This window comes from Neopsephotus bourkii, unplaced genomic scaffold, assembly GCF_033783945.1.
Source record: "Neopsephotus bourkii isolate Nb327-2 ecotype Australia unplaced genomic scaffold, CSIRO-AGI_Nbou_v1 NB_1279, whole genome shotgun sequence".
In the NCBI taxonomy this organism is placed as follows: Eukaryota; Metazoa; Chordata; class Aves; order Psittaciformes; family Psittacidae; genus Neopsephotus; species Neopsephotus bourkii.
In genome coordinates, this window is record NW_026901764.1 from 3,168,795 (window position 1) to 3,195,080 (window position 26,286).

The 26,286-nt window shown below is 39.9% G+C and overlaps 1 long non-coding RNA gene across 1 annotated transcript in view; it reads left to right on the top strand.

The window, feature by feature from the left end:
• The window catches only part of LOC133218652 (uncharacterized), an 89,555-nt gene that overhangs the window by 43,916 nt on the left and 19,353 nt on the right, over positions 1–26,286 (top strand). The gene's annotated exons all lie outside the window — the stretch shown is intronic.

Here is a 26,286-nt window from a genome sequence, read left to right on the forward strand (position 1 = left end):
TCTGCCATAAATTATTTCTAATGCTTCTACTAGTGCTGTATTAATGTTTTATGTAATATTTTTATATAAGTATTACACTTATTGCTAGTAGCTAGAATAGAAAAAATGCATTCAAAAATTCTGTAACTCTTACAAAGGTAGATTTCTTTCAGGAATCTATTTAATTGCTTTATTTAAAGTGCTAGCTATAGATGTATTTAAGTATGAATTAGATGTCTAAATGGATAACAAAGATTTAGTATCAAAGTCTGCTACTAAAATTATGCAATGTAGTGGCTAGTAACAATTTTTTTTATAGCATTTTTTCCTCCCCATCAGGCCTCTGTGAAAAAAAGAAACAAAACACAGGGGGAGAATTTCCCAGTTCTAGTGGTTTCACAGAAAAAGTGAAATAAAACATAAAACAACAGAGAACAATGAATTATTTATTAAAAAGAAAATTGAATTTTCAACTCCTGCAATTTCCAGCAGATAAGATAGAAAATGGTATCATTCTCAAAAGAAAAAGCAGCTGATGTCTATTAACAACCAGCTTTTTTCTTTCAATATTGACTCCTACCTTTAGGCACAGATCCTCTAAACACTTACTGTGATTTTAACTTCAAGCATAAAACCTGTCACAAAATCTCTCTAATGGGATTATTCACATGCTTACAGTTAGGAACACAAATATGTCTCCAGGCCCTGGCACCTTCTGAAAAAGAGAATTCTAGGTCTTAAGACTATATTTCCTCTTGTACAGCTGAGGCAATTAGTGCTAGATTGCTGTTCTGGGGAAGCCATCTGAGGTTTTTCCAGCATTATTCAAATTTGCTTGTTCTGTGGTCCTTCATGAATATTGCCATATGATAAGAGTGGTGCACATGAATGTCAGTAAGAAAAAGGCATGGCCATAAAAATCAGCTTTGGTGGTAGCTCTGTACTGCACAAAAAGCACATCCATCTCGGTGCATAAGATATCAGTAACTTAGACATTGTCCAAAAGCATTTCTAAATACTATTTTGAGTTTGTGTCTATTGGGTGGTTAATAGTCTGAGAGGTGTAAATCAGCACAAATGTCACTTCCAGTGAGAAATACTTAGACAATTCCTTGGTCATGACTGCTTTGAGGCTACCCACTAGTAAGCGCAACCATTGACAGGTTAAAAACAGACTGCATTAAAAAGGGAAGCTTTACTTTTCATTTGAAAGACGGTCATTTGGGCAGTTTGGGAGCAATATAGGTATGGGTGTTCCAATGATGAGATCCCAAAGCTTAGTTTTAATATCTCCAGACACCATCATACATGAAAAGGTTCTTAACATTTCCACAGTTCCTGAATTTCTACGCAGTGTGTAGTGTCTTCCAGCACAATTCCTGCTTTTGAAGGGTAAAACGTTAAGATACCTTAGCAGCTAATGTTGTCAATAACAAACCAGGCACAATCTTCCCTCGTGGGTGAGAGGAACTCACAATACTGTCTGTTGGCTTACATTTTATACTGAGTTGCAAAAGTTAGAAAGTTGCAGAGCGACAGTGTTATCAGAACACCAGTATGAGCTAAGGAATATTTTTATTTGTCAGTCACAGCCTCCTTCAAGAAATCACCATCAGAGAAGGGAAAGCAGAAATTGCCACTGCTTTTTAGTGGAGAGCACTGGCCTGTAAACCTGTACATGAAAGGCATCTACATTGCTTCCTTCTGGCTGTGCAGAGCAGCCCCCTGCCTAGCAACCTGCATCCTGTCAGAGATGCTTGCACTCCCATGCTTGCTGTGGGGAACCTGGTGGTCAGGTATAGGGTCTGGTCCCTTTGGGGTGGAGGGAACCTGAACAACTCTTTGGTGATGGTGTCCACATATTTTGCTGAGGCCCTTTACATATATGTTTTTTTTTGTTTGTTTGTTTGTTTTGGTTTTTTTTTGTTTTTGTTTTTTTTTAATTATTATTGCCTTTTTCTTACATGCCTTAAGCACATTAGAAAATGTGTGTTCTGGGAAAAAATTCTACAGGACTGAAAGAGCTCTCATTATATTGGAGCTGGAATGAAATTTCTTAGCTCTTGCCCATTTCAAATGGGTCAAAGGTCTCTGAGTATTTTACTTTCAGTCATAGCAATACAAGTGTTATTTTTGAGATCATTGATCAAATAAGAATAATAGTTTGGATCACTTTTTGCCATTTATCACATAACATTTGATTATTCATTACCTGTGGGTATTCATTACATTTGGGACAGAAACATCATTTCCGAATTCAGATAAGGGTTGCCCATATTATACACACCCACTGGGATTTGACACAATGTGTACAGAATAATATTTAATATTCTATAATGGGACTGGTCAGTCTGTTTAAGAAAGAACAGAGAACAACAAACTGAGTGGATATTTTCCTATTGTTTCCATGAAGGTTTATTTAAGCAATAGATTTGTTTTGTATTTCTTCTAAATTATTTTCCAAATCAAAAGCTTCATTACTCTGATAAGTGTGTTTTTCCACCTGAGGAAGGTTTTTCCTCTTTCAGTCTGCATTTTATGTGGTTGTTTGTTACGGAGACCTACAGAATGACTTTAATCAATACAGAGTACCCTCTAGGAAATGAGAGACCACAAGAAAGTGCATCATTATTAAACTGAATTACGAACAAGCACTAAAGGAGACAAATAAGTATTTTGCTATTATAAAGCTTCACTTTTCATAGCTATGATGATTGAAAATGTTTACAAAGCATGCATGGTAGAGTGGTGGCAGAGGAAGAAGGCTGAGTAAAGTCCTCTAATGCTCTGAATGGCGGCAAACTTCTGCTGCACATTGAAAAATGGGTTGGGAGCTGAAAACCAGAGCTGCTGTCCTGGTGTGTCTAGAAAGGCACTCAGAGAGGGCTGGCTTGCAGGGATCCTCTGACTGGCAGCCTCTGCTTGGGGTTGGGGAGGAAGCAGCCGTTCAAACACTCAGCAAGAAATGCAGTTCCCCTCTGGTGTGAAGATGTTAGAGTAGACTCAAAGAGAAATTGAATGTTGGTCACTAAGGAGAAGTGCACAGGTCCCCAGGGACACCTTACAGATAGATAAGTAACTTCTACTTTAAATACACAATTTCCTCCTTCTCTATCTATTTAAAGAGCTCTTACTTAGCTATTGAATATTAATAGCTGTGATGATTTCTATTGAAGTAATTTGAAAAAGTCATCAACCTTTCTGTAAGAAGTTGTTTGTCTGATTTCCAGCATCCTCCTAATCAACTTTTCCTTTCCTGTTACTTAAAAAAAAATCTAAATAAATCATGCAGTTCATCCAAAATTCCCATGACAGAGCACACACGTATCATCCTTCCTCATCTGTCTGTCTTTCTGCCAGGATTGTATATGAACGCCTTACTTATAAATTTGAGGGGCAGCAGTGAAATTCTGACTTCGGCTGATACAGTCTTTGGCTCATGTCCCTTTGTGGGAGATTAGCCTTCTGCTTAGGTTTGGGCCATATATTCAACCTTTATGGCTTGCAGCCGGCATAATCACTTACAGCAACAACATATTGAGTAATTTTCAAGATAATCTTCAAAAAAGCACAAAGCTTTTCTGTGAACTAGACCCTACTTTCGTCTGTAAGGTTGCATAGCTCAAAAAGAAAGATGTCAAGAAATGTCATGTAACAACAAAAAAAATTTTTATTTCAGCCCTCTTCCCCTCTACAAAAATGTGGGCAATGGTCTATATATGTGCTGAGCATATACTTGAATTCTTCATGCGAAGAAATCAAATGCCTGTTTGTAAAAGGATCAGGGATGCGTGCATTTTGCTAACTGCATTTAAACCATCTGTTTGTGCAGAGTTCAGTTGCATATTGGAACTGTGTATCTACATTGCTTATGAATTTATACAGGCAGATCCTTAATGGGAATTGAATGGCTGGATAAGATTTTTTGGGCAAGTTTTTCAAAACTGTTTAACATTGGCTTAACTTTGCTTCAGTTGACAGAAATCCAGGAATTCATTATTGACTTACAAGAGACCAAATTAGGCTTGTGATGAATGCTTTGGAAAACACTTTTTTTTTTCCTTGCTCATCAACATATTCAAATTGTGATCCAAAGCCAACCAGGAGCCTAAAGTGTGTTGAATGATGTGGCTATGTGCATGGGTCTGGTCTGGACCCTTCTCTTCACTTGTATGGATTAAACTGCGTGATTAGCTACACAATTTTTTCTTCTCATCTGTTAATGACCCTACTCCCAGTTTCTTTCAAGCTCACTTTCTGGTGAAGGAGCAATCACCGGCATGAAGTCAACGCAAACCTACAAAAGCATGAATTCATTAGGGGAGGAGTGGAGCCAAATGGGTTTTTTTTTCCTCATTAGCACTGGTGTAATACCTACTTCTGGAAAAAAACCTCTGCAAATCTAATTACTCTCACCCAAGATCTAGAGTGCAGTCAGGGAGTATGCAGGAGATTTCCTAGTTGCAGAAATCTCACACACAGTTTGTAAAGAGCTGCAGAAAACAAACCTTCCTGCTGCCCACATAGCTGTCTTAGCCCTGGAATTTGCAGGTCCCTATCTAAATGATTACAAAGCTCCGGCCATAACTGAACACTGGCTTACACCCACAGCCATACAGACATAGAAGACATACAACTAAATACTTTTTTGATTATAAGGAGCTTGATATAAATAGTAGTTGCTGTAGTACCGGTAGTTAACCAACAGCGAGGAGAAGCAATCTGTATTGGTTGCCTCTGACACAAGAGGTGGCCCATAAAGCAAACTGTTAAGATACAGTTCTTCTTGTGAAAATGTTTGGGTGCTCTCTGACTAGAGAATGAAGCAAAAGAAGGAATGAAAAGCATTTTGTGTTTAAATGCAAGCACAATTGTCACTACCTATCAGCCTTGCAAGTTATGGCATCTGTCTTTCTCAGCTTAATTTGTAAGAGTTGGCTTAGAAGTTTGATCTGAAGGACCTACAATGTATCTGGGCTGTCAACACTGCTAAATATCAGAATTAGAACGAAATAACTTAGTTTCCTTAAATTAGTGAAGCCTCAAGAGGGATTTGTTATTAAAAAAATTCCCACGTTTTATCTGAATTTTGGTTTTCTATTCTGGTGTTGCTGCTTTAAAAAGGGTGAAGAAAGAGGTGAAAAAGAGGGCAGGACAGGTCCCATTCAAGTAGGTGCTCTGCTGGTCAATGTAAACTGGAATTAGTGTCAAGGTCATGGGAAAGGTCATTGACCTAATTTGTTTTCCTGCTCTCAGCAGAGCACTTCATGTGCTCCAGAAAAAGCAGAGAAAAAAGCTCAGCTCTTATGGGCACTGCCCTAGCACTGTGAATGGATTGCTCAGTGTCATCTACCAAATCAGTGTGCAGAAAGTCTCTCGTTTTCTACAGCTATGAATGTAACAAGCCCTCAGATCTCACTGCAGCCATTGCCATTAATCCCTCACAAGCAGTATGATGCATGGAAATATTATAGTTCCATAATGAAGCTTGGTACAACAAAATACCTGTTTATTAATTTACTTTCTCAGTACATAATTCATATCTGGATATGACTTGATCTAGGTGTCCTAGGTTCAGCACTAGCAGTCATTTTTTCTCCTTCTTGGTAGCTGGTGCAGCACAGTGTTTTTGACTTTCGGCCTGGGAACAGTGCTGATAGCACCGATGGTTTTAGTTATCGCTCAAATGTTTACTCTGACCAAGGACTTTGTGAGCCTCATACTCTGCCAGGGAGGATGGGAGGCCGGGAGGAAGCAGAGACAGGACAGCTGACCCAAACTGACCAAAGAGGTATTCCATACCACAGCACGTCATGCCCAGGATGTAACTGAGAGTTACCTGGAAGGGGTGGGGACTGCGGGGTTGGATGAGGTATCGGGCGGTGCTTGATCTGGCTGGGGGGGGGGGAGTTATCGGTCGCCTGGTGCTGAGGTGTTGTATTTTCTTCCCTCTTTATTTTCTTTATCATTACTATTATTGGTGGTAGCAGTAGTGATTTGTGTTATACCTTAGTTACTAAACTGTTCTTATCTCAGCCCATGGGAGTTGCATTCTTTTCGATTCTCCTCTCTGTCCCTCCAGGAGTAGGGGGAGGGCAAGAGGGGGGGAGTGAGTGAATGAGCTGCCTGACTGGTTTTAAACCACAACATTAGGTAAAGTGGGTGTACTCAAACAGGGCAATACTATGAAAACGTCAATTAATTTTAGAGGAATTTGCTGGCATTTGGACTGAGGAAGAGAGGGAACAACTCAAGGGTCTCCTAAAATTCTCTAGAATTTGTACATGTGCCTATTGTAAATCTAGCCTGAGATAAACAAAAGTGTCTCAGTCTAGAACTTGGTATTTATTCACAGCTAAGTTCCGTTGCATGCAGCAGCTTGAAAGAAAGCTTAGTACTAGTAGCCTGTCAGATACTCAAGGCCACACTGCATTGACTTATTACACTCCCACACTTGAACAGCATTAGAGTGAGGTAAAAAGTGAGAAAATGCCCAAATCTTCCAGTACTCAGATTGTAGTCAACATTGCCGCCTGCTTCTGAATTAGGTTTATCATTTTCCCAGCATGCTCTTCCCCAGGAAGGGATTTGGATTTAGCACCATCCTGCATCTGTATATCCACTGACACATGCAAAGATGGGAGAATTGTAGATCATTTAAAGCATAAAGCCACCTTTCTGTGCTTTAGAGCAGATTCTGGCAACTTTTTAGTGGTGGTTGGCTAGGCTGTGATTTTTCCTTTCCAGTTCAAGGACTGAACCTACCACTAGAAAGCCAGTGGGAGCTATGAGATGCTGCTCCTCAGTGGGTTTGCAGCACTCACTGATGCATAAGGAGAGAGCTGCGCACCCACACCAGCTCGGCATCCCCATCTGGAGATGCCCAGCTTCCATCCTTGCCACGTGCCACCTGTGACAGATGTTGCTGACCTCTCTGCCAGAGCCCTCAGTTCTCAGGGCATATGCCTTTCCTCCTTGCCCTTGCACAGCAGCAACACCTAATCTCATTCCCAGGGAGGTGGCTTCAGAAGCAGGATTTGCCCTGGGAGGCACAGAAGGTTTAGTTCAAATATACAATGAAAGAAAAGCTAACAGCATTTTTTTCTAGTGCCTAGTCTTCAGAAAAAAAGGTTTTGTTGTCTGCTGACGCACTGGCCTGCCTCCATTCTGGGTTTTGGGTTCTCTTTTGTTTGTTTGTTGGGTTGGTTGTTTGTTTTTTGTTTTGGTTTGTTTGGTTTTGTTTTCTTTTGTTTTTTGTAATCTACACGATGTTGTTCAGCTTAATCTGTTTGTTAAACCAGATTTAGCAAAGAAACTTACCAAGGGCTTGGCTAAAAAAGCAACACTTTCAATTCAATAAAGTCTTGAGTACACTGGTGCAACAAGCTTAGCTGTACATTTCTGTGTGCTCAAACATTTCAAGAACTTTCTTTTTCCCTTTTTGGCTGGTGTTTCTTCCTCCAGTTAGATACATCTTTGCAGATTTATTGTCTTAGGACCATCAATCATAGCACTGTATAGAAGTTTGATTTAAACGCCTTTAAATAAACCTGCATAGAACCATTGTTTTTTAAACTTGGTCATTTCCATAGATATCAGAAAGTTGACTGAGAAGCCATTATAGAATAGAATCATAGAATCATTAGGGTTGGAAAGGACCTTAAGATCATCTAGTTCCAGGCCCCCTGCCATGGGCAGGGACACCTTACACTAACCCATACCACCCAAGGCTTTGTCCAACCTGGCCTTGAACACTGCCAGGAATGAAATCTTCACAGCCTCCCTGGGCAGCCCATTCCAGTGCCTCATCACCCTAACAGAAAAGAATTTCCTCCTTATATCCAGTCTAAATTTCCCCTGTTTAAGTTTTAACCCATTACCCCTTGTCCTATCACTACAGTCCCTAATGAAGAGTCCCTCCCCAGCATCCCTATAGGCCCCCTTCAGATACTGGAAGGCTGCTATGAGGTCTCCACGCAGCCTTCTCTTCTCCAGGCTGAGCAGCTCAAACTTTCTCAGCCGATCTTCAGGCTTAGGAGCGCCAGCTCTGAAAGGGAGAAGGGCTGGGTAACTTTTGGAACTGCCCACGTTGGGGAAGGTTCCCCTTGTTCACCAGGCTGATCTCTTGGCAGGGATCACTTGGTAGCCCATACAGAAGAGCGCCCAGGGTGCATAGAAGGAACAGCACCTTCCACCACAGAGTGGATCACAGACCTGGGAATGATAGCTAGCAGTTAAAGGCAGTTCTTTGTCACCTCAGGCTAGTTAGAAATGTGGTGTATTGACTTTGCTGTTAGAAACCCCAGATTTTGCCATTTTAAGGACATGCTTTTATCTGGTATCAGTATTGCTCACACTCTGTTTCTCAAATCTGGGTTTGTTTGCTATCTGTGAGGTTACATATTTACGTAGATAGATTAAATAGCCCACTGACACACTGCATCCATTTCTATAGTGCTAGTTTATAAATTCACATGGTTACAACATTCTCTAATTCAGTGTTAAGAATAACATCTTTAGACACAGACATTAGTAATGTTAACTCCCGCCTCCCCAAGTGTGGCAAGCAACTATTAGTAGCATTAGTATTCTATTAGCAGACATTTCCCAGAGATTGAAATTCACTTATATTAGAGCTGACTCAAAAAGGTAATACATGCATTAAATATTAATATGATTTTCTCATGAAAATATTCAGAGGACACATCAGAATTGTCATTTAGCTTTCCCTTCTGTTTGTGGACTATCTGTGATCATAATTTTCTTCCATTCATTTCTTATTTAATGAATTGATTATGAATATTTGAAAGTCAAGTTGTGCTGCTCAGTTGTTATTCATCAGAGAAGTCACCCAGTCCTCCTTATGTATTCAAGCATATAGGAAGCAAATCCTCATATAAGCCAGTTTAAAATTTTGTTTCTACAAATTCTGGGATGCAGCTTTGTGTCTTCTGTTTTAAAAACAGTTGAACACAAATGACTTCTTAAAGTGATAGGCATTGTGCATTTGGATGTGAATTCAGCAACACAGATTATACCAGATGCAAATGTCCATGTGTAGTAAGACAGTAACAACAATGCATATCTTTCCAAAATGGCTGCTTGTGTTTTAAAGTTGAATTATACCCTTCTTTTTAGCAAATTTAGGGAGAGTTTTATCTTGGATAACTGTAGCACCTCAAAAGGTCTATTCATTGCAATGTCTCTTGGACATCTCTGGATGTATTGGTCTCTTTGCAGTGAGTGTTGAGGCAGTACAGACAACCAGCTTAGACGTGCTGGCTGATGCTGGGTGAAATGAATGGAGCTGAGCAGCGTAAGTCAGATGTTGCGCTGGTTGGTTGTTGCATCCCTTGCAACCCATAAGTGAAGCCAGTTATGAAAAGTACTGCTTGACATAATTGTCAGCACCTGCTTCTCTGGTTTTGTGTTTTGTTTGTCTAGTTGGTTTTCTGTAATTGGAGCCCTTGGTTTATTTTTATATTTATTAACTGAGGTTTTCAAGTTCAAATGAATCCATTTCTGTGTACTCTAATTTAATTCTGTGTGGTACTAAACACTGCTTATTGCAGTTGTTCAGACTATTCCAGGCTCATTATTTAAAAGTATTGGAATGACTTGCAAAATTTGAATCCATGGAAAAAACAATGTGCTGCTTTTTTTTATTTTTTTGCCTTTGAAAAAAATCTGAACTTGCTCTATATTCAAACTGAGCAACAGGGCTTTTGACTTGACTAAGCATCTTGAAATTCAAGATATTTTAAAGTCTTGTAGAGCCTCTCATGAACACTGGAAGGAGTAAAAAATAATATTTAATCAATGCTGAAAGAGATATAATATGATGGAAGCTCTACAACATCTCAGAATATTATTGCATGAGGTTGTCAAGCACTATTATCTTCATGAGCGCTTGAAATATTCATGGGTTTAGGCAATTGATAATTCTGGAGTGCCTCCCAAAATAATACTGGATTTTTAATTTAAGGCTTTTCAAAGCAGCACAGGGCACTTGCTCCCAGAACATCTGTAAGTCAATTTAGGCTAACAACCCAAAAATTGCGGCACCACTAGCCAATAATAAAAATGAAGATCTTAGCTACATTGCAAAGAATCTGATGAATTGTAGCACAGCGCACACCAAGATGCCGAGCACTGATCTTTTTCTTAGAACAGATGTAGTCTCATGCTGTTGAATCTTCATATTTAAATAAACGTATGAGAAATGCATAGCATTTAGCACACTCCTTCAGAGCAGTAACTCCAAGGGCAAGTTAAAATAACTAACATTATTTCTCTGAATGTTATCAAAAATAAATTCATACTGCATACCTTTGTCTATCTCTCAGTACAGTACAACACATTTACAGGGCCTCCCTGCTTATTTTGTTCAGAGAACACACAGTAAGATGCTTTAATTTGCATTGTGGGCAATTGCAATGACTGTCCACCTGCAGATCAGGGATTCTCTATGCTGTACAAACAAGGCACAAGGAAATGCTGTCTAAATGGGATGAAGCAGATAAACACTGGTTTTGAGCTTCACAGTACTGTTCCTTTGAATAAGTATTTCATTTTCTGTACAGCACTGGAATCTGCAACTTTGCTCTAACAGTAACGCCAAGCTGAAAATGTGATGGGTTTACAGACATTAGTAAGATGTATCCTGGGTCCTGAAGGGCTTTCAGCTTCACTAGCTGATATAGCAGCTTCAGGATAAGCATTGAAAGGCAGCCAGCCTGTCAGCTATCCTGATCACCACCCTAATTTGTTGAACTCTCTTTTCTGATTCATTCCTTTTGTATTTAATCTGTGAAATTCTACTAATGTTCATTGTCATTTTCTTCACTGATTTTGATGCCTTCTTTTAAAGACAAGCCAATACTGAATGGCTGGCCAGCTGGTGAAATAGGTGATAACTCCTCCAGAAATAATGATTTCATGAGTTGCAGAAACAGCATGGAAGCTCTTTTCAGAAATATGAAAGCATTTAAAAGGGACCATCTTTCAGTTTTCTCCATTAAAAAAAAAAAAGGCCTCTAGGCTTTCAGCATTACACAGCCAAACTGTAACGTTTAATCTGATAAATTCCAGTCTCTTTTTTGCAGAGCTAGGAGAGACACTGGCTTTTGCAGAATTCATCAACTATTCACAAGTGTTAATGTTTGCAAAGTTGCTAGGTTGGGCTATGCATCTGCACAGCTGTTCGGAGAGAGATAAAGGCAACTTTAAAAAAATATGCCCTATCTCTCTGCTATGATATTATTAGATTCTCTATGGGTGGGTTCTAACTTGTCTAAGGCTATTCCATTCCAAAGATCTTATGTGTTGTTCTTAAGATACTACTGTCTCCTTGGAATAAGATGACAGCAGACCATTGTTTTCCTGAATTAAACATATAGTAATGTATTTCAGCTCCCTGTAATCCCCTTTTCTTTTACAGTTCTGATTTCTGAGGGCATATTTTGTAATTTAAGCCTGCTTAATAAAATTGGCCAGAGAACAACAGTTTCATTCTATCATAACTTTAAAAGTCTCAAATTCCTTTTGTTCTATCCTGGAACATGCAAAATACGGTCTTTGGAAAATATCACAAAATGGAACTGTTGCATTTGTCTACTTTAAATTGGGAAAAGAGTTCAAATTTTTTGAGTTGCTGTTTTTTCCCTTTTCTCTCTCTCGTTGGAAGTGATCTGTGCCACTGGAATATTCACATTTAGCACTTGTTGAATCTGTACTACTTCAGAAATTTTTATACTTTGGCAATACAGACTAATCCATAGAAATATATTTAAATCAGAAATTTCTAGCCATGTCTTTTGTATCAGTATTGAGGAAGGTCTGGGTATGGGGAAGGACTGATGATATTTGGTGATCTGTCTGCCGAGTGTGATCTCTCTCTCTCTCTCTTTGATATATTCATCGATTTTTACTGCAAAGTCATTATACCTTGGGTGATTATATCACCACTTAGATCACTTAAAGCAGTCCAGGAATCATCAGGAAGAGCCTTTTCCTTGAAGTTAACTGTGAAAGTGTTAGCCTATTCATTTGTCCTGGTATATGCAAGGGCATATATTTATATGCATATATACTTACACACGCATATATAGATATATACAAATTTCTCACCAGATTACGAATGTGATAAGAAATTTTTCAGAACCCACTATATTCTGTGATTTCTCTCCTGTTTCCTGCCTGATTGTGGGTTCTCCAGGCCACATATTTGGTTGTCTCGCTTGTGCAGACTCCTGGGTCTTCGGGAGGGGGGAGGAATGTGCACTCCCAGAGGGCACCTAGCTGCTGCTGGCTTTGTGATACCACCAGAGCTGCTGCAGTAGGTGTCCTCCTCCAGCTCTTTCAGCCATCAGGTTTTCTGCTCCAAAAGCTGAGCATATCTTGCCCCTTCCACTTCATCAGATGTCCCACAGTCACCCCCCAGCAGCATAAATGGCTAACCAGATCCTTGTCAGCTTGCAGAAGAGATATGCACTGCTTCTGTCTGCCATTCCCACCCCAAGGAGCAGTCCCAGGACTGACTGACAGGGGAGCCAAAGGGTCGACATATTAGCACAGTTGTTCTCTGTGCTCAGATATGACCCTGCCGTTCCCTTCGCCAGCATCTTCATTCTGACCTTTCTGTTGCTGGCACCTCTTGTGGGCCAAAAGTAGCTCCCTGGACAGGTGGTTTAAATGATACTAACAACTTGTTTCTCCACGTGTGGTTGTGAGGCTTTTGTTTGCATGTTTGCCTAGAGCTAATATTAGAAGAGGTTGGAAAGGCAACTTCTAAAATAAATCTGAGTGTATTTACTAGGCATGGCAAATTTGCATACATCTATATCAGGAGGTGCTGGAGTTTTGCAGAGCTTCCCTAGGTCATGCAAGTTCTGCCTTAAAATGGTGATGTGTATAAATAAATGTGTACTCATAAAACTGCATTGAATCTTATTGATACATCAAAGATTTACATGGCATCTTACTGTGTGTCTGTCCTGGTGGTTGTAATTCTTGCATAATTTCTGCCAGTCACCTGACCTCAGTGTTCTAGTCTTGCTTGAAAAGGGGTGGGGACTTGGCCTCATTGACGTCAATGCTAAAACCTCCTTTAAGTTCACCAAGAGATTTTCTTGTCCCTTTTATGTAGCTCTAAATGAGGGGTTTGTATATGTGCCTTCAGCAAAACAGGCTTTTGTATCTCTAAAGAGAGCAGTGTTGCAAAGGCTGCACAATGAGAGACGCTACCCACTGTAAATTATATAAAGGGATTAAAAGGGATGGCACAGAGGCTTCTCAAGAGAGGCAAAGGGTGAGGGCTGTTGTGCTGAAATTTGTAGCATGTATGGGGTTCAGCCCAGGGCCTGACCACACAGCTTTCTCCCTGCTTGTGTGAATGATGTTCACCAGCAGCAGGAGTGTCTCATCTGGTCTTTGCTAAGGTCACTGATTTTGGATAATGTAGTTAATGCAATTCTGATGGCTTCCTGAGAGATCCTAGATGGCATATTTATTGATCGATATTAATTGTGCAACCTCGCAAACACAGTAAACAAATGCACAGAGAATAATGCAGCTAGGAGCCACTTCTCTGGTGCAGGGTCTTCAGATACAACAAATGTGTCTTTTGTTTTCAGCTGCAAACACTGCTCTTCCCACTAGGCCCTGCTGTTGCTTGTAGGGTAGCATGTTTTAGGCAAGACAAGGGATTAGAAAAATATACCTGTGATAAACAGGTCTGTAACTGAGGACCCTACCTTGGCGACTTGAGAAGGCAACAAATGAGGGCTGCAGGAAGCATCAGAATTTGTAACCAACATCTTTCTTATTTATCACTGGGCTATTCCTACATGGTGTCAATAAGAAGTAGTCTAAATTACCTAGAAAGTGCAACAGATGAAGAATTTACTATGCACTCATTAGGAAAAACAAAAAGATGGCACTGAACTATCTGGTGAGAGAAAAAAATTATGTCTGTGATTCCTCCTTACAAGAAATGAATTTGCATTGTGATATATTTCAGGAGGATATTTACCTTTGTCCTGTGTTCCAATTTAGATTACAAAGACAGAAAAAAACAAACAAATGTTCAAGCACAGATGATGTCTCTGTGGCAGAACCCAGTCCTATAGAAATACTGGAAACATGTGACCAAGTTAGAAATGTTTATTCCTGTGCTTCATGTTGCTGGAGTTTCTCCAATACCGCCAGGAGAATCTAAAAGTAGGTGACAAGTATGGTTTAATATGTAGACTATGCTGTTGATGCAGAGATGTATTTTCCTTAGATATGTTATTTAACGAAGTGGGCAAGCAACTTCATTATGAAAATACTGTGACTGAATTGCTGTGGATACTCAGTGTGTTCACTGCTTTGTTTTCAGATTTCTATGTGCAGTTTAGCTTCAAGACCTTTTAAACTTGACAGAATAAAAGCCATTACTTGGAGGCACTGCCAAAGGGAACTGTGGAGTCCTAAAATGTTGTAATAATGGAATTCAACTCAGAGGCAAATATGTGTGAAAGTGCACATGCTTTGTAGTTTGCACCAGGAGCTGTCTGAGGAGGTTTACTGCAAGAGACAACAAAGTTCACAGCAGCAGGATGTCAAGGTTGTCTCTCACATATACAGGCAAATGACCACTGATTTTCTTTTTATGCCTTTAATATTAGCTACAATACAAGCAGTCATGAAACAGTTTTAAATAGATACTTCTGAGAGATTTCCCTAACGCTGAGTCCATGCCCCATGCACACACTTTGTCAATGCAGCCAGTATTTGCAAAAGTCCTGGTCTGACTCCAAAGAGACCTTTGCAGGGAAGAGCTGGAGAGGCACTAGGGGCTCAGGGCTTGTCTACATGGCCATAGCCAGAAGCAGCTCAGATTCACTGCCTAGTCTTGAGTGCCTGGAGAGCATCAGGTCAAAAGATGTTCTTCAGTTAAGCTTAGTAAGTCTCATATCTTGAAGGGTGTCTAGTGGTTTCCTTAAGGGAACTGCTGCTGAAGGGCCAAATTTTTTTCAGCTAGGGATTTTTATCCCAATCAGATAAAACCTCATGGTTAAGGGCTTATTAGCTGTCTGTTTTATAAGAGTTTCTGGGAACTTTTAATGGATGTTGTTGTTGTTCTCCAGAACTCTTAAAACCAACTCTGTAGATAACAGAACAGTTCTGCATTACCTCAGGCTTGAGGTAGTCACCACAGGTATGTACTTGAGCTAGCTGGAAGAAACACAGCTCACAGAAGCAGTCAATGCTATAAAGGATTGCCTGATACTTAACAGAATATAAAATATAAGAATATAAGTAGCTAAATTTTAGCTATCAGTAGTATGTGAGGGTGATTGCTCAACTGATTATGAAATGCCATAACTTCTTAACCTCATGAATTGCTTCTTAAAGACTCAATGTGGCATTGGTGGGGGAATGCTGTTTTCAGAAAATAATTTAGCTGAGTATTTTTGTAGAATGTGTGTTAAAACCCAAAATATTGACAAGTGTCACTGGAGTGAGGCAGAGTACCAAAAAACAGTGCAAGAAGTAAATACTTGAAAGATGATGGGAAATCTATTTGGGCCAATTTGCTTTTTATTTATACTAGTAAATTTAGAGGTTAACTTCTATCAATGCTGCTATTAGAATTATAAAGACAGAAAACTAATGGGAGAGAAATGAACTGATTAAAGCTGTTATGACTGCTTTTCCTGATGCAGGAAAGTAAAAAAACACCAAGTTTTCCGGAACGAAAATAGAAATATGAAATTATGATATAAATTAAAATCCAGAGAAGATTGGCCAGAAAAATGCTAGGCTTAAATGAGCATTAAAAGAGCACCAGCTTGTTCCTGGGGCTCTCATGCTATTTATTGCATGGTTTTCTAATGAAAGGTGCCAGGCTCACTCTTCTTACTGTATAACAACGCACCAAGGGGTTCTGGATGGAATACAGGATGATACTAGGGTGTCTCAGAAGCAGAGACAAAGCCAAATAATGCCATCTGGTAGCCAGGTTTTAGTGAGTAAATGCAAAAGCTGGTGGAAGGTTATGACAAGCACACCAAAGCTTAATAATGCAGGGACATTAATCCTTTCTCCCCTGCCTGATTACCCCAGCAGAAAGTCTGCACCAGCCTGTGCTCTGTAAATGATTCAATTTACCTTTTTTTATTTTTTTTTTTTAATTTTTTTTTGCTGGCATGCTTGTACAGCATTTTGCATGTTTTCAGCATTACTCAAATAATAAATTAACAACAGAATAGAAAAAAAAATCTATTACTTCAAACTGTGTCTTCCCAAGGTACAATCTGCCTACAATTAATTTTATGCTGGCAAGCTGAACTCTGAAGCAAAAAAAAAAAAGCATCTTCTCTGAGAAAGCACAGATGTATAACCAGGTATAGATGGCATAAACACGTGTGGTTTTCCTCATGGTCACTTGGAGCTGCTCACTCCTCTTGCCTGCAGGATTATCAAAAAGTTCTACTAAATCTTTGCACCCTAATATATTTGAAAGCCAGTGGAAATGGATTCATACTTGCACATCCATGCTCCCAGGAAATGCTAACCAAGTAGCTTGAATTCCAGAATCCTTATCATGCCCTTTTCTGGGTCACTCCCATCACCAAAGGTTCATCACAGCTTCAAGATCAGGGTGAAGATAGTTTGTGCAGATGCTCATCCTATTTTCAGGGCACTGTCTTGAACTTGACATAAAGGGTCAGGACAGGGTTTCCTTCCAAAGACACTGCAAAAGAACAAGATCTGTTTGACTCTGGTGCAAATAGTACAGAATATTGTCTGTGATAAAGGATTCAACTGTCTTGCTCTGAGCCATCCATGCCACCCAGGGCTGATCCTGAGCATATGGTACCTGTACTGCTATAGAGAGCCTGCTGTCCCTGCATTCAAGCCCATCCTGCTTCCTATGCACTGGCCACATGCCACTCGCCAAGCTGCCCCTCTGCTCTCAGCTGCCATTTGGCTGATAAGTGCTGTCTCACAGCTGCCCAAAGTGCACAGCATGTCAGGCAGAGACTAACCTGAGTTGAAAGGCAGGTGATCATCCTAGAGGCAGCTCATCCTCCAGGGATGGAGAGTCATGCTGAGCTGGTCTGTGACTTGGGAAGAGTAAAAGCTGGTTTTAATTTGTACTGGGAAAGAAAAAAAACCCCAAACCAACAAAACCCATGCTGTGGGTTGAAGATCTGCTTTGGCCTCTGTTAATTAGCAGATAAAATGCAGATGGAAACCTAAATCCATAGTGGTTGGCTTTGAAACTGTCTGTGACCCATGCCAGGGAGAATTCTGCCAGGGGAGACGCCTGCATGTTGTTCTCCATCAAAGGCTGCTAAGACCATCTTCACTAACGGCTGCTGGAGAAAGAGACTAAGCCCTCAGGGGAACAACTGCATTCCCAAGATTTACCCTGCTGGAGCATGAACCCAGCATACACAAGAAACGCAGGTCCCTAGCAGAGACATGACTGCACTTCTTTAAAGGATCAAACTGTCCTTGCCCTAATGAGCTCTTTGGTAGCTGTGGAGGCATGAACGCTGGTGGATGGCTTGTGAGATCATGTAAGTGAGAACAAGGAGACAGGTCACGAACTGGTCAATGTACATAGGTAGTGCCTGTCTATAGCAAGATTATTACCCTCACCTCTGCGGCCTGTAGAGCCTGTTATTTATATTAAATAAATATAAGCAACTCCCATTATCCACAGAGCAATGGATATAGGCAGTGAAGTAGTGATGTGCATACTGGGATAGCCATATGTCCTTTAAATGTCCCTTCTGGCTTGCTGGGTAATGCCCTTATGAATACTTGCAATTAATGGTAAGAACTTGGCTGAATACTTCCAAGTATTTGAGCTTGTTTTTAAAAAAGGAAAGGTGGATGTACCTCCCTGGAATACATGTGCTTAACTTGGGAATATGCAGCAGGCACAGCAAGCCAGGCAGTTCCCATCCCAAGGGCTCAGGGATCTGATTTTGGCATGTGGCTGGTGCCTGTAAGCTGGCCCTTGCTTTGGCTACTCACCCTGAGGGTTCAGAGGGTTTGTCACGGTTCAGGACTTGTGCTGCTCTGCTCACAGGGTTCATGCATAGCATGTTGGGAAGTTCACCACCCAGGGCTAAAATTCTGTATACAAAGGCAAGACACTGGGAAAAGGGAACTCTGGAATATGAAACTTTAGCAATTTTGAACAAAGTATGCCCTTTCAGCCAGCAGCAAACTGAGCCAGTGTCCATGGCCCAGTGCTTGTTAATTCAGTCCTCTGGGTTCAGTGAGCACAAAATAACTTTTTTCTGCCTCAGTCTGCCAACCTTATTTAAAGCAACCAGTACCCTTCCAGCTTCTTGCAAGTCATGGGTGTTGTTGGTTGAGAAGTCACTGGAAATGAGAACATCTTCAGTGTTTTTTATTGTGGGAGAAATTTTACAGAGAAGTGCTCAAGCAAGGCCAGTTTTGGACCTTGAAACTAACAACTAGAATTGATCCATCTTTAGGGTAGCTACCCCAGTTGCCATTAAAAGGCCAAGGGAAGTAAGGTTGAAAACTCAGTCTGTTCACATGGAGCAGTGAGCTGAAGGCTGAATACAAGTTCAGATGTTGAACGCTGAGAAGTCTAAAGCAAGCTTTGGTTTAAAAAACCTTATGTCAGATTTCAGGAGGTGACGCCATAGTGTTAGACTTGGAAATCATGGAACACTGACCAGAAACAGAACAGTAACCTCTCTCAGAAAACATACATCATCAAATATTTCTGGCATTTCTATTGTTAACCTGTAAATACAAATAAGCTTATTCTGGAGTGTCTTAAGGTACTTAATAGGTGTTGACTTAGTTGTGTTCTAGAGGAACTGGCTGTTCTGAGGTATGGAGAAGGATGTTGCATATAACTATCATTCTCATAATGGAAAAATATTGTGATATTTTCAACCAACCTACGTATTTCCGTATCTGGGAAGAGTTGTTGGAAATGCAGTATCAAGCTATGAAAAGCCTCTCATTTTCTGCTGGGATAGTGGAGTGACTCCTGCATGCATAAATTTCCTTAGCACATATTTTTTAATCCATGTAGCACAATATATGCAAATCTGCACAGCTAGGATGTCCTTCCTCCTATCTATACCTATATACTCTCCATACTAACTAATGTTCAAACCAGGAGTGCTCCTGCAGTGGCCTCTTTGTCAGTAAGCTCTGCAGTGTAATACCCTGCAGATTCACAAAGATAAGTACAGCTTTCACCCTCTGTTATCCCTTTGGGCCTCTATCCAGCTTGCCGTGTCCTTTTGTTGCCTGTTTCATCTGACTGCCTTAAACAAGTGTGACAGAGATTCCCGATGTTATTGCCCAGTGCCCTGGTCACATGTTGCTTTGAAAACACTGAAGCAGAAATTGGGTGGCTAAGGTGCCTTTAGTTCAGCAGAAACTCTGGAGCCTTCCAGTAAAATATTGCAGTGAATCTGAGGTGATGGGTAGAAAAAGGCAGCAAGGCTGGCGAGGGAAAAAATACACTGTTTGTCATTTTAAACACGTCTTGGTTCATAATGGGAATTTGGGTGGGAAGCACAGCTGGGAGGACAGAGAGAGAGAGAGACATATTTTTATTATGAAAATATGTGCTAATTGTGGCTCTAAGCAGGGGATGGAGGGTGGGACAATATGTGATGGAAAAGTCACCTGCAGTGGAGGTGGGGAAGGAAGAGAAAAAGGGCAAAAGGATACTACATTTTTCATATCTATTAATTGAAAATGTACCTATTTCTTCTCTAGTGACTGACCACCAGCTAGCCAGGCAACCTCAGATCACTGAGTAACTAAGATTCAGCACTGTTTCTGTTTCTGGCAGTAGCTCTTATGGCTTGGTTCTAGCACCTATTATATAGACTTGTGTGAGCAATTGTCTTTAGGTAGAATGAAATGTTTCAGTTGACCCAAAACTGACATTTGCTTTCACTCAGTCCTCTAATAAACATATTCTTTCCCTTTCAGGCATTAACTTGAAAGCCAAGTAGTGGAAATGCACAGCCATGATTGATACATACAAGAAATCAGAAAAAGTTCTCTTTCTTAGCAATGAAAAATTCAGGAATGTCCACATCACTCTCCCATGTTGTAAGAGAACTCTCTGAGCCTTCTACTTTCAGAGAAACTTTTAACCCCCAGGCTATGTCTGATTCTGAGCAGCAGGGTATCTGGCCATTTGTATTAAATGCCTGCTATGTATTGGTATTGATGCTGATCAGGCACCCAGTTACTCCACAAGTTGAGTAAATGTCCAAATGCTTTTTCTCAATGGCTACAGTATAGCTCCTTCCCAGACAGAACAGCTTCGTCAGGACAGCACAATGGCATGGTGTTAATTAATCTCAAACTTTTTGGCAGACAGTTCAGACAGGAACTCAGAGAGCACTATTTGAATTAATAGACTAATTGAATCTGCTCTGAGATTTTTTGAGCCTTAATTGGTTTTTATTAATACCCAGAACATAAATGTGGGTCACTAATACAATGTTATCTGGGGACTCAGGTGTGATCTTGTTGAGATGTACTGAAGGGTTTCTGCCTCAAGTGCCAGGAGATAAGTTTTGCTCTACAGTAAACCATATAAACTCTAATGGGCCCAGTACCTCTTCTGAAATAGTTAAAAGAAGCTCCACTGCTTTCAATTGCTATTCCAGTTCCCTCTTAACCTAAATGGTTCAGCCCTGCTCCTCTAGAAATGGCTCTTGGGCCAGTGACCCTCAAGAGGAAATACAGCAGGATTGATTTTTTCATTTTGTTTCTTTTGTGGACAGCTAAAAAAGCAGAAGGGCTCATAATTCCCATTCTGCTTTCACCTTTGAAAATCCTGCTGTGAGCTTAACTGGATGGCTTAGGTGTTATCTACGCCTAAAACAATTATTTATGCAGCAAAGTGCTGAATGAGGAAAAGGCACATTAAAGAGCAGCTGAAAAGTGAAATTTGGGTTGCTACTCTCAGTTCCAAGAACCAAGAAGGAATTTTGGTTAGATAGGAAAGGAAAAAAGTTATGGATATACAGACAGATTCTGAACCCAAGTTTTCCTGACTTTCCTACTCAAAGAAGTTCTCATTTTCTGGTGCTTTATGTGAATTATCAGTAACCACAACGTGACTGTTCTATTCTGCTTACCCAGTAAGCCCACTTTAAGAGCCTCTAATGAGACTGGTAACTCTATATAAAAATCAAACTCTTCTCCAGCTCTTCTGATAGTGTATGTCATGAAAACACAGACAAAACATTTTTCCTAGGCACCACAAAAAGTTCTGCTAATTTTCTTGTTCTTCACACCCAAAACTTGGCCAGGAGATACTCTTGATGAGACCTTAACAGTAAGCTTCATTGAGCTCTGCAATGAAAAAAGTTCCTAAGGGACCATGCATGAAGCAATATAGAGGATGAGTCAATTAGAAAATCATCTGTGTCATGTGATGCAGGAAATTCTGTGGCTGATATATATACTACACTTTTCCCATAAATAGAAGTGAGGGAATTGTTGTTCTAAAACTTGAATGTGTAGCTAATTTGAGAGTGATCTCACAGAGGGCTGTTGCGGAGTTCCTATTTGTTATTATTTGGTGATGAAGCATAGCTTGTACATCTGAAACTCTGTCTATTCATTCCACTTTTAGACTTGCAGCACCAGATGCCATACCAATTCACAACAGAAGATGATTCAAGCAGAGAATTCTCTCTATTTTGAGGATTTGCTAAGGCTTCCTCAGCCTTTATAATTTTGTTCATTAATTCTTTAACTGCTGTCATAAATCTTGTATTTTGATAACTCACTCATTAGCCCAGACAAGTGACATGCATCCTTTGGTAGAACTCAGGACCCATCTTCTAAATAACAGACAGAAAGCAACAAAGTATCTGGCTTCTTTCCTGGAAATTTAAGGCAATACATCCATACTTTGCTTTTCACTGCCCAGAACAACAACAAAAAAGTTTGATGCCTGGATCTCCTAAGCTTAGTTCTTTTTTTTCCCTTTCATTTCAGCTAATGAGAGTTACTGTTTTTCCAGTGAATACAGAATCATTAATCATACATTGTATCTTCAAACAAAATCCACAGAGGCTTTTCTTATTCTAAAGGAAGCCCCTCCCTCCTCCTCTGAAGTCCCGTATTTCACAAAAGGTTTCCCACTACTCAGAGACTAACTTGTGACTGGAAAACTGTTTCTTCAAAGGCCATGGACTCAACAAAATAAATAATGAGACTTCCACCAGCTGTTTAAGTTAAAAGTGATGTAACTGTTGAGATTTGTGCTTTCGTACACACAAACAAGATAGCAATGGTCAGGAAGGAATTTTTCCTAAGTACCAAATTATTTGACGTACTTAAATAAGAATTTTTAGTCAAGAAAAGACATACTTTGCAATGAGAATTTCAGCAGCAAAACTGCACAATCCTTTTGTGGAATCTTGGCATTACAATGAGCTTATTTTTCTCATATCTATTCAGAGAGTAAACAAAACTAGGATTCCGTAAGTCCTTACATCCCTGAAAATCTTCCTAAATCTCAAAGTCATTGTGCAAAAGGGCTGATTTAAAAGGGGCATACAATGAGCAAGGCCTTCACTGTCAGTGAACAAGTTATTTGTGCACTGTCAGTTATATGCTACTGTCAGATTTTTCATTCAGTGTGAAAAGAGCATGATTTCATTTGGACAGCTGGACTAGGCCACAGCCATAATATTTTTTTCCACTGATGTTAATGTATGTAGCTAAATGATTGCTATAGCACAAAAATTTCTAATTATGACGAGGCTTAGAATGAAATTATATGAGTTATTCCCCAAAAAGTGCTGAGGGTGGCTTTTGAGGGTTTACAAAAAGGTATCAAGTGATGTTGATGTGCACACATCACAGTGATCCAGTTGGAAATCCAAGTCTTGATAATAAAAGTCCATCATTTACACTTTTAGGTCAAGTGCAAGTACTGCTGAAAAAAGTGGTGAACAATCTGTTTTCTCAATAGACATTATATGACCCTCCTGCCTTTTTAAGTCTTCTTCTGTGTCTCAGATTGTATGATTGACAAAACAATGACAGCTGCATTCTTTCTAATTTCTTACCGGAATGCAGCTAACGCTATACAGAAAGACAAACAGCCAGGGTTGAGGGGAGCTGGGAAGGGAGAAAGTTTGCATGGGTCAGGAAAACAAGCAGTGCAAAAGCTTCCTGAAAACATCTAACTAAAATATAATTACTAAAACAGCTTTGAAAGGAGGGAGTTAAATTACTGAGTGTGGCTATGATCGTTCTCCTAGTTTAAATTATTCCAGCATAAATGAAATGAAATAGGACCTGGACTCTGGTAATTAACTACCCCACTCACAGGTGATCACAATATGTGCCATGTAAGATCCTTGCAAAAGCAAAATTTATACACCTACAAATGACATGTGTGCATATTAAAACCATTTTTGCAGTTTACAAGAATAGCAAAGTCCTTTGATAGCTAACCAAGAAAATTATAGTGGGGGGTGGGGGCGTGGGGGAGGAAATTCTGCATTCATTTAGAAGTAATGATTTAGACAACATTTCCCTTGAATTAGTTCATTTTAAAAGAGAACAAAGGGTTTGTCCTGCTGGGTAGCTTTTCAGCAGGGATGCCCTGCCTGCCTTACTTCAGATCTGCAACATTATGTGCTTTCAATTAGTGGTAGCACTTGCAAAACTAGTAACACAGAACTTTTGGCATGAAATCTGACTCCAAGGCAGTGAAGGGTACTTAAGATCTACTCGGGGATGGGTGGAGGAATGCAGCACATTTGAAACAGTGTTGATCATTTGTCATAATGGTGTCACTCCTAAGAACCTCACTGCATTTTCATACGCTTGGCTTTTAATTTCTTCTTTGCTTCCCTGTTTAGAACTTACTTTCCATTTACCTAGAGTCCCTATTTTCTATCTCTTTTGTCACCTGGCTACTTATTAAGCCTACAGTTAAGTTTTCTTCAGGCTTTTAGGGCAGCCAAGTGTCCTAGCTAAACATGCTCAAAATACTGCAGTACTTAAAATGCTTAACATTTAGAGTCCTCTTCATCTTCGAAGTCCTTTGCAAACACTAGTTACAACAGAACAATCCAGCATTGTCAGGGACTGAATCGTTCAGTCCATTGTCCCCTTAATGTTATGAAGCAATAATTAAAATACCCTTCTAAGGCAAATGTTAGTTCCTTTAACTTTTCAGTCAGGAAAAGCTGACTTCTGTTGCTATTCCACATCAATGTAAGTGCCTCTTGTAATACGTCTGCTGGCAGAAAAAAGCCTGTGCATGTTTCAATGAAGTTCCCCAGTCCTACTTATCCTAGATATCTTGATAGGCAGGTGACATTTTGATGAGCAAAATAACAAATGTCACTGCTGTGGTGACAGACATATACAATATTCCAAATATCCACTGAAAAAAGAAGTGTTTAATATAGGAATGAGAGAGGCAACTGCTTGACAGGATTTGAACATGCATAACTATAATATTTTTAGCAATGAAGTCAATAATTTGCCTCACTATCACATCTATCATGGTGCTAAAGTAATTTTTACCAAGACTTTCCTATATGCCACTCTAGTATGTTGATTGTCAACAGTGCCATTGAAAGGATACTACAGCAGATATGAGGACTTTTTTTTCCCAAGAGTTGCATTCCTCATCTCAGCTAAAGGACTTAGATTTGTTTGGGTGGTACTGAAGGTTGGAAAGCAGAAAGGACCTTGCACATTGTCACCAAGTTTTGTTAGCCTATTGCTGGTAATGAGACCTTATAAAAAAAATCTTGCTTTAAAATCCCCACAAATCTGACAATGTTTTGATAATTGTGGATGCTCTCCAGATGAAACAAAATTTAGGGGTTGCAAATGGAAATGGAGTGAAAGTGTGGAAAACGCCGCTCATATTGAATCCTGCAGTATTCATCTGCTGAGTTATCAGTATGTTTGATCAACAGCATTTGTTTTTATCAGTGCCTAACTCAACCTTGCTTGCACTGTCACTTAGACTCATTTTCACTCACTCTAGAAGCAGCAACCTGATCTGAGGAGCAGAGAAGGGAGCAAAAGCATGGGATGTGGTTAGATGTTCTCTTTCTCATCACTTAAAAGAAATGAGCATATGAAGAAGCAGTTTGGGCACTGCTCAAACTCATATGCAGTGTAGTTCAGTGATTTTGAGCTAGAATACCTAATTTCCCATACACTTCTTCAAAGTCTCTGCAATGGGTGCGTCTTTTTTAGGTAACAGACTGTCTTTTTGCATGACAGGTAATCCACAATGGTCCACAACCATACAAGCAGGCTTTTCCCAATTTTATTCAGACTGCTTAACAGCTTTATTGCAATTCTGGAGATAAAGACGATCACATTTCACTGACTTAAGAGAGTAGGTTTAATGCACTGTGCCTGCCATTTCCCTCCATCCTGATGGGCTTTTTGTGTGTGTGTGATTAATACGTGTATTAATGCTAATAAAACACAGAGTTTCCCAGATGTCGACATGGCCTCTTAATCCTTCCCTGTTCTGCTGGGGATAATCATTTTTACAACATGAGATCACTTGCACCAGTGAAGTGCATTTTAACACCTTTTGCTGTTATCTATATGAACTGATGATCCTAACAGAATCCTAGCAGTGCATTTAAACTTTTATTTCTTAGGTTAATCAGGCTAAAACACAGTTAACAAAGTTTTCCAAACGGGGCTTTCTTTACGTTAAAATGAAAAAATAAATAAATAGATGCTACTAGGATTGTTCGTCACCAGAAATTTTGCTCATTGAGAAAAGAAAGGCAGCAACACTATAAAAAGAAAGAGTGTTTTTGTCTAGGAGACAGCATGGCATACAAGGGGAAAAAAAAAAAAGAAATATTTTCTGAACAAAGAAGTCAGGCTAGTCCCCCTATTTTTTTGATCTTTAATCCCTTCTCTCCCAAGTAGAATGGCAAAGGAGCCCTTCTCTCTTTCTAATAAATAGCTAGCAAAGGAAGGCATTCAATGCTATGTCCCTTTGATCAGCACAAATCTGTCAGCTCCTGCAGCTTTTTTTTCTAGCTGCTCTTGTTCCTGGTTAAAAGTGGAAGTAATAACCCCTGAAAGAAATACCCTAGGTGTCCTGCAAATCATCAATCCTATTTTTTTCCTTGTTGTTTTTCAGTGGCCCACCCTCCTGGCCTGAGCAGCCTCCTTACTAACACCCCTTTTCCTCTTTCCACCCTTTTTCCAGAATACCAGTTTCATTTGATACGCAATTCAACGTGCCAGTCTGACCTACTGGGA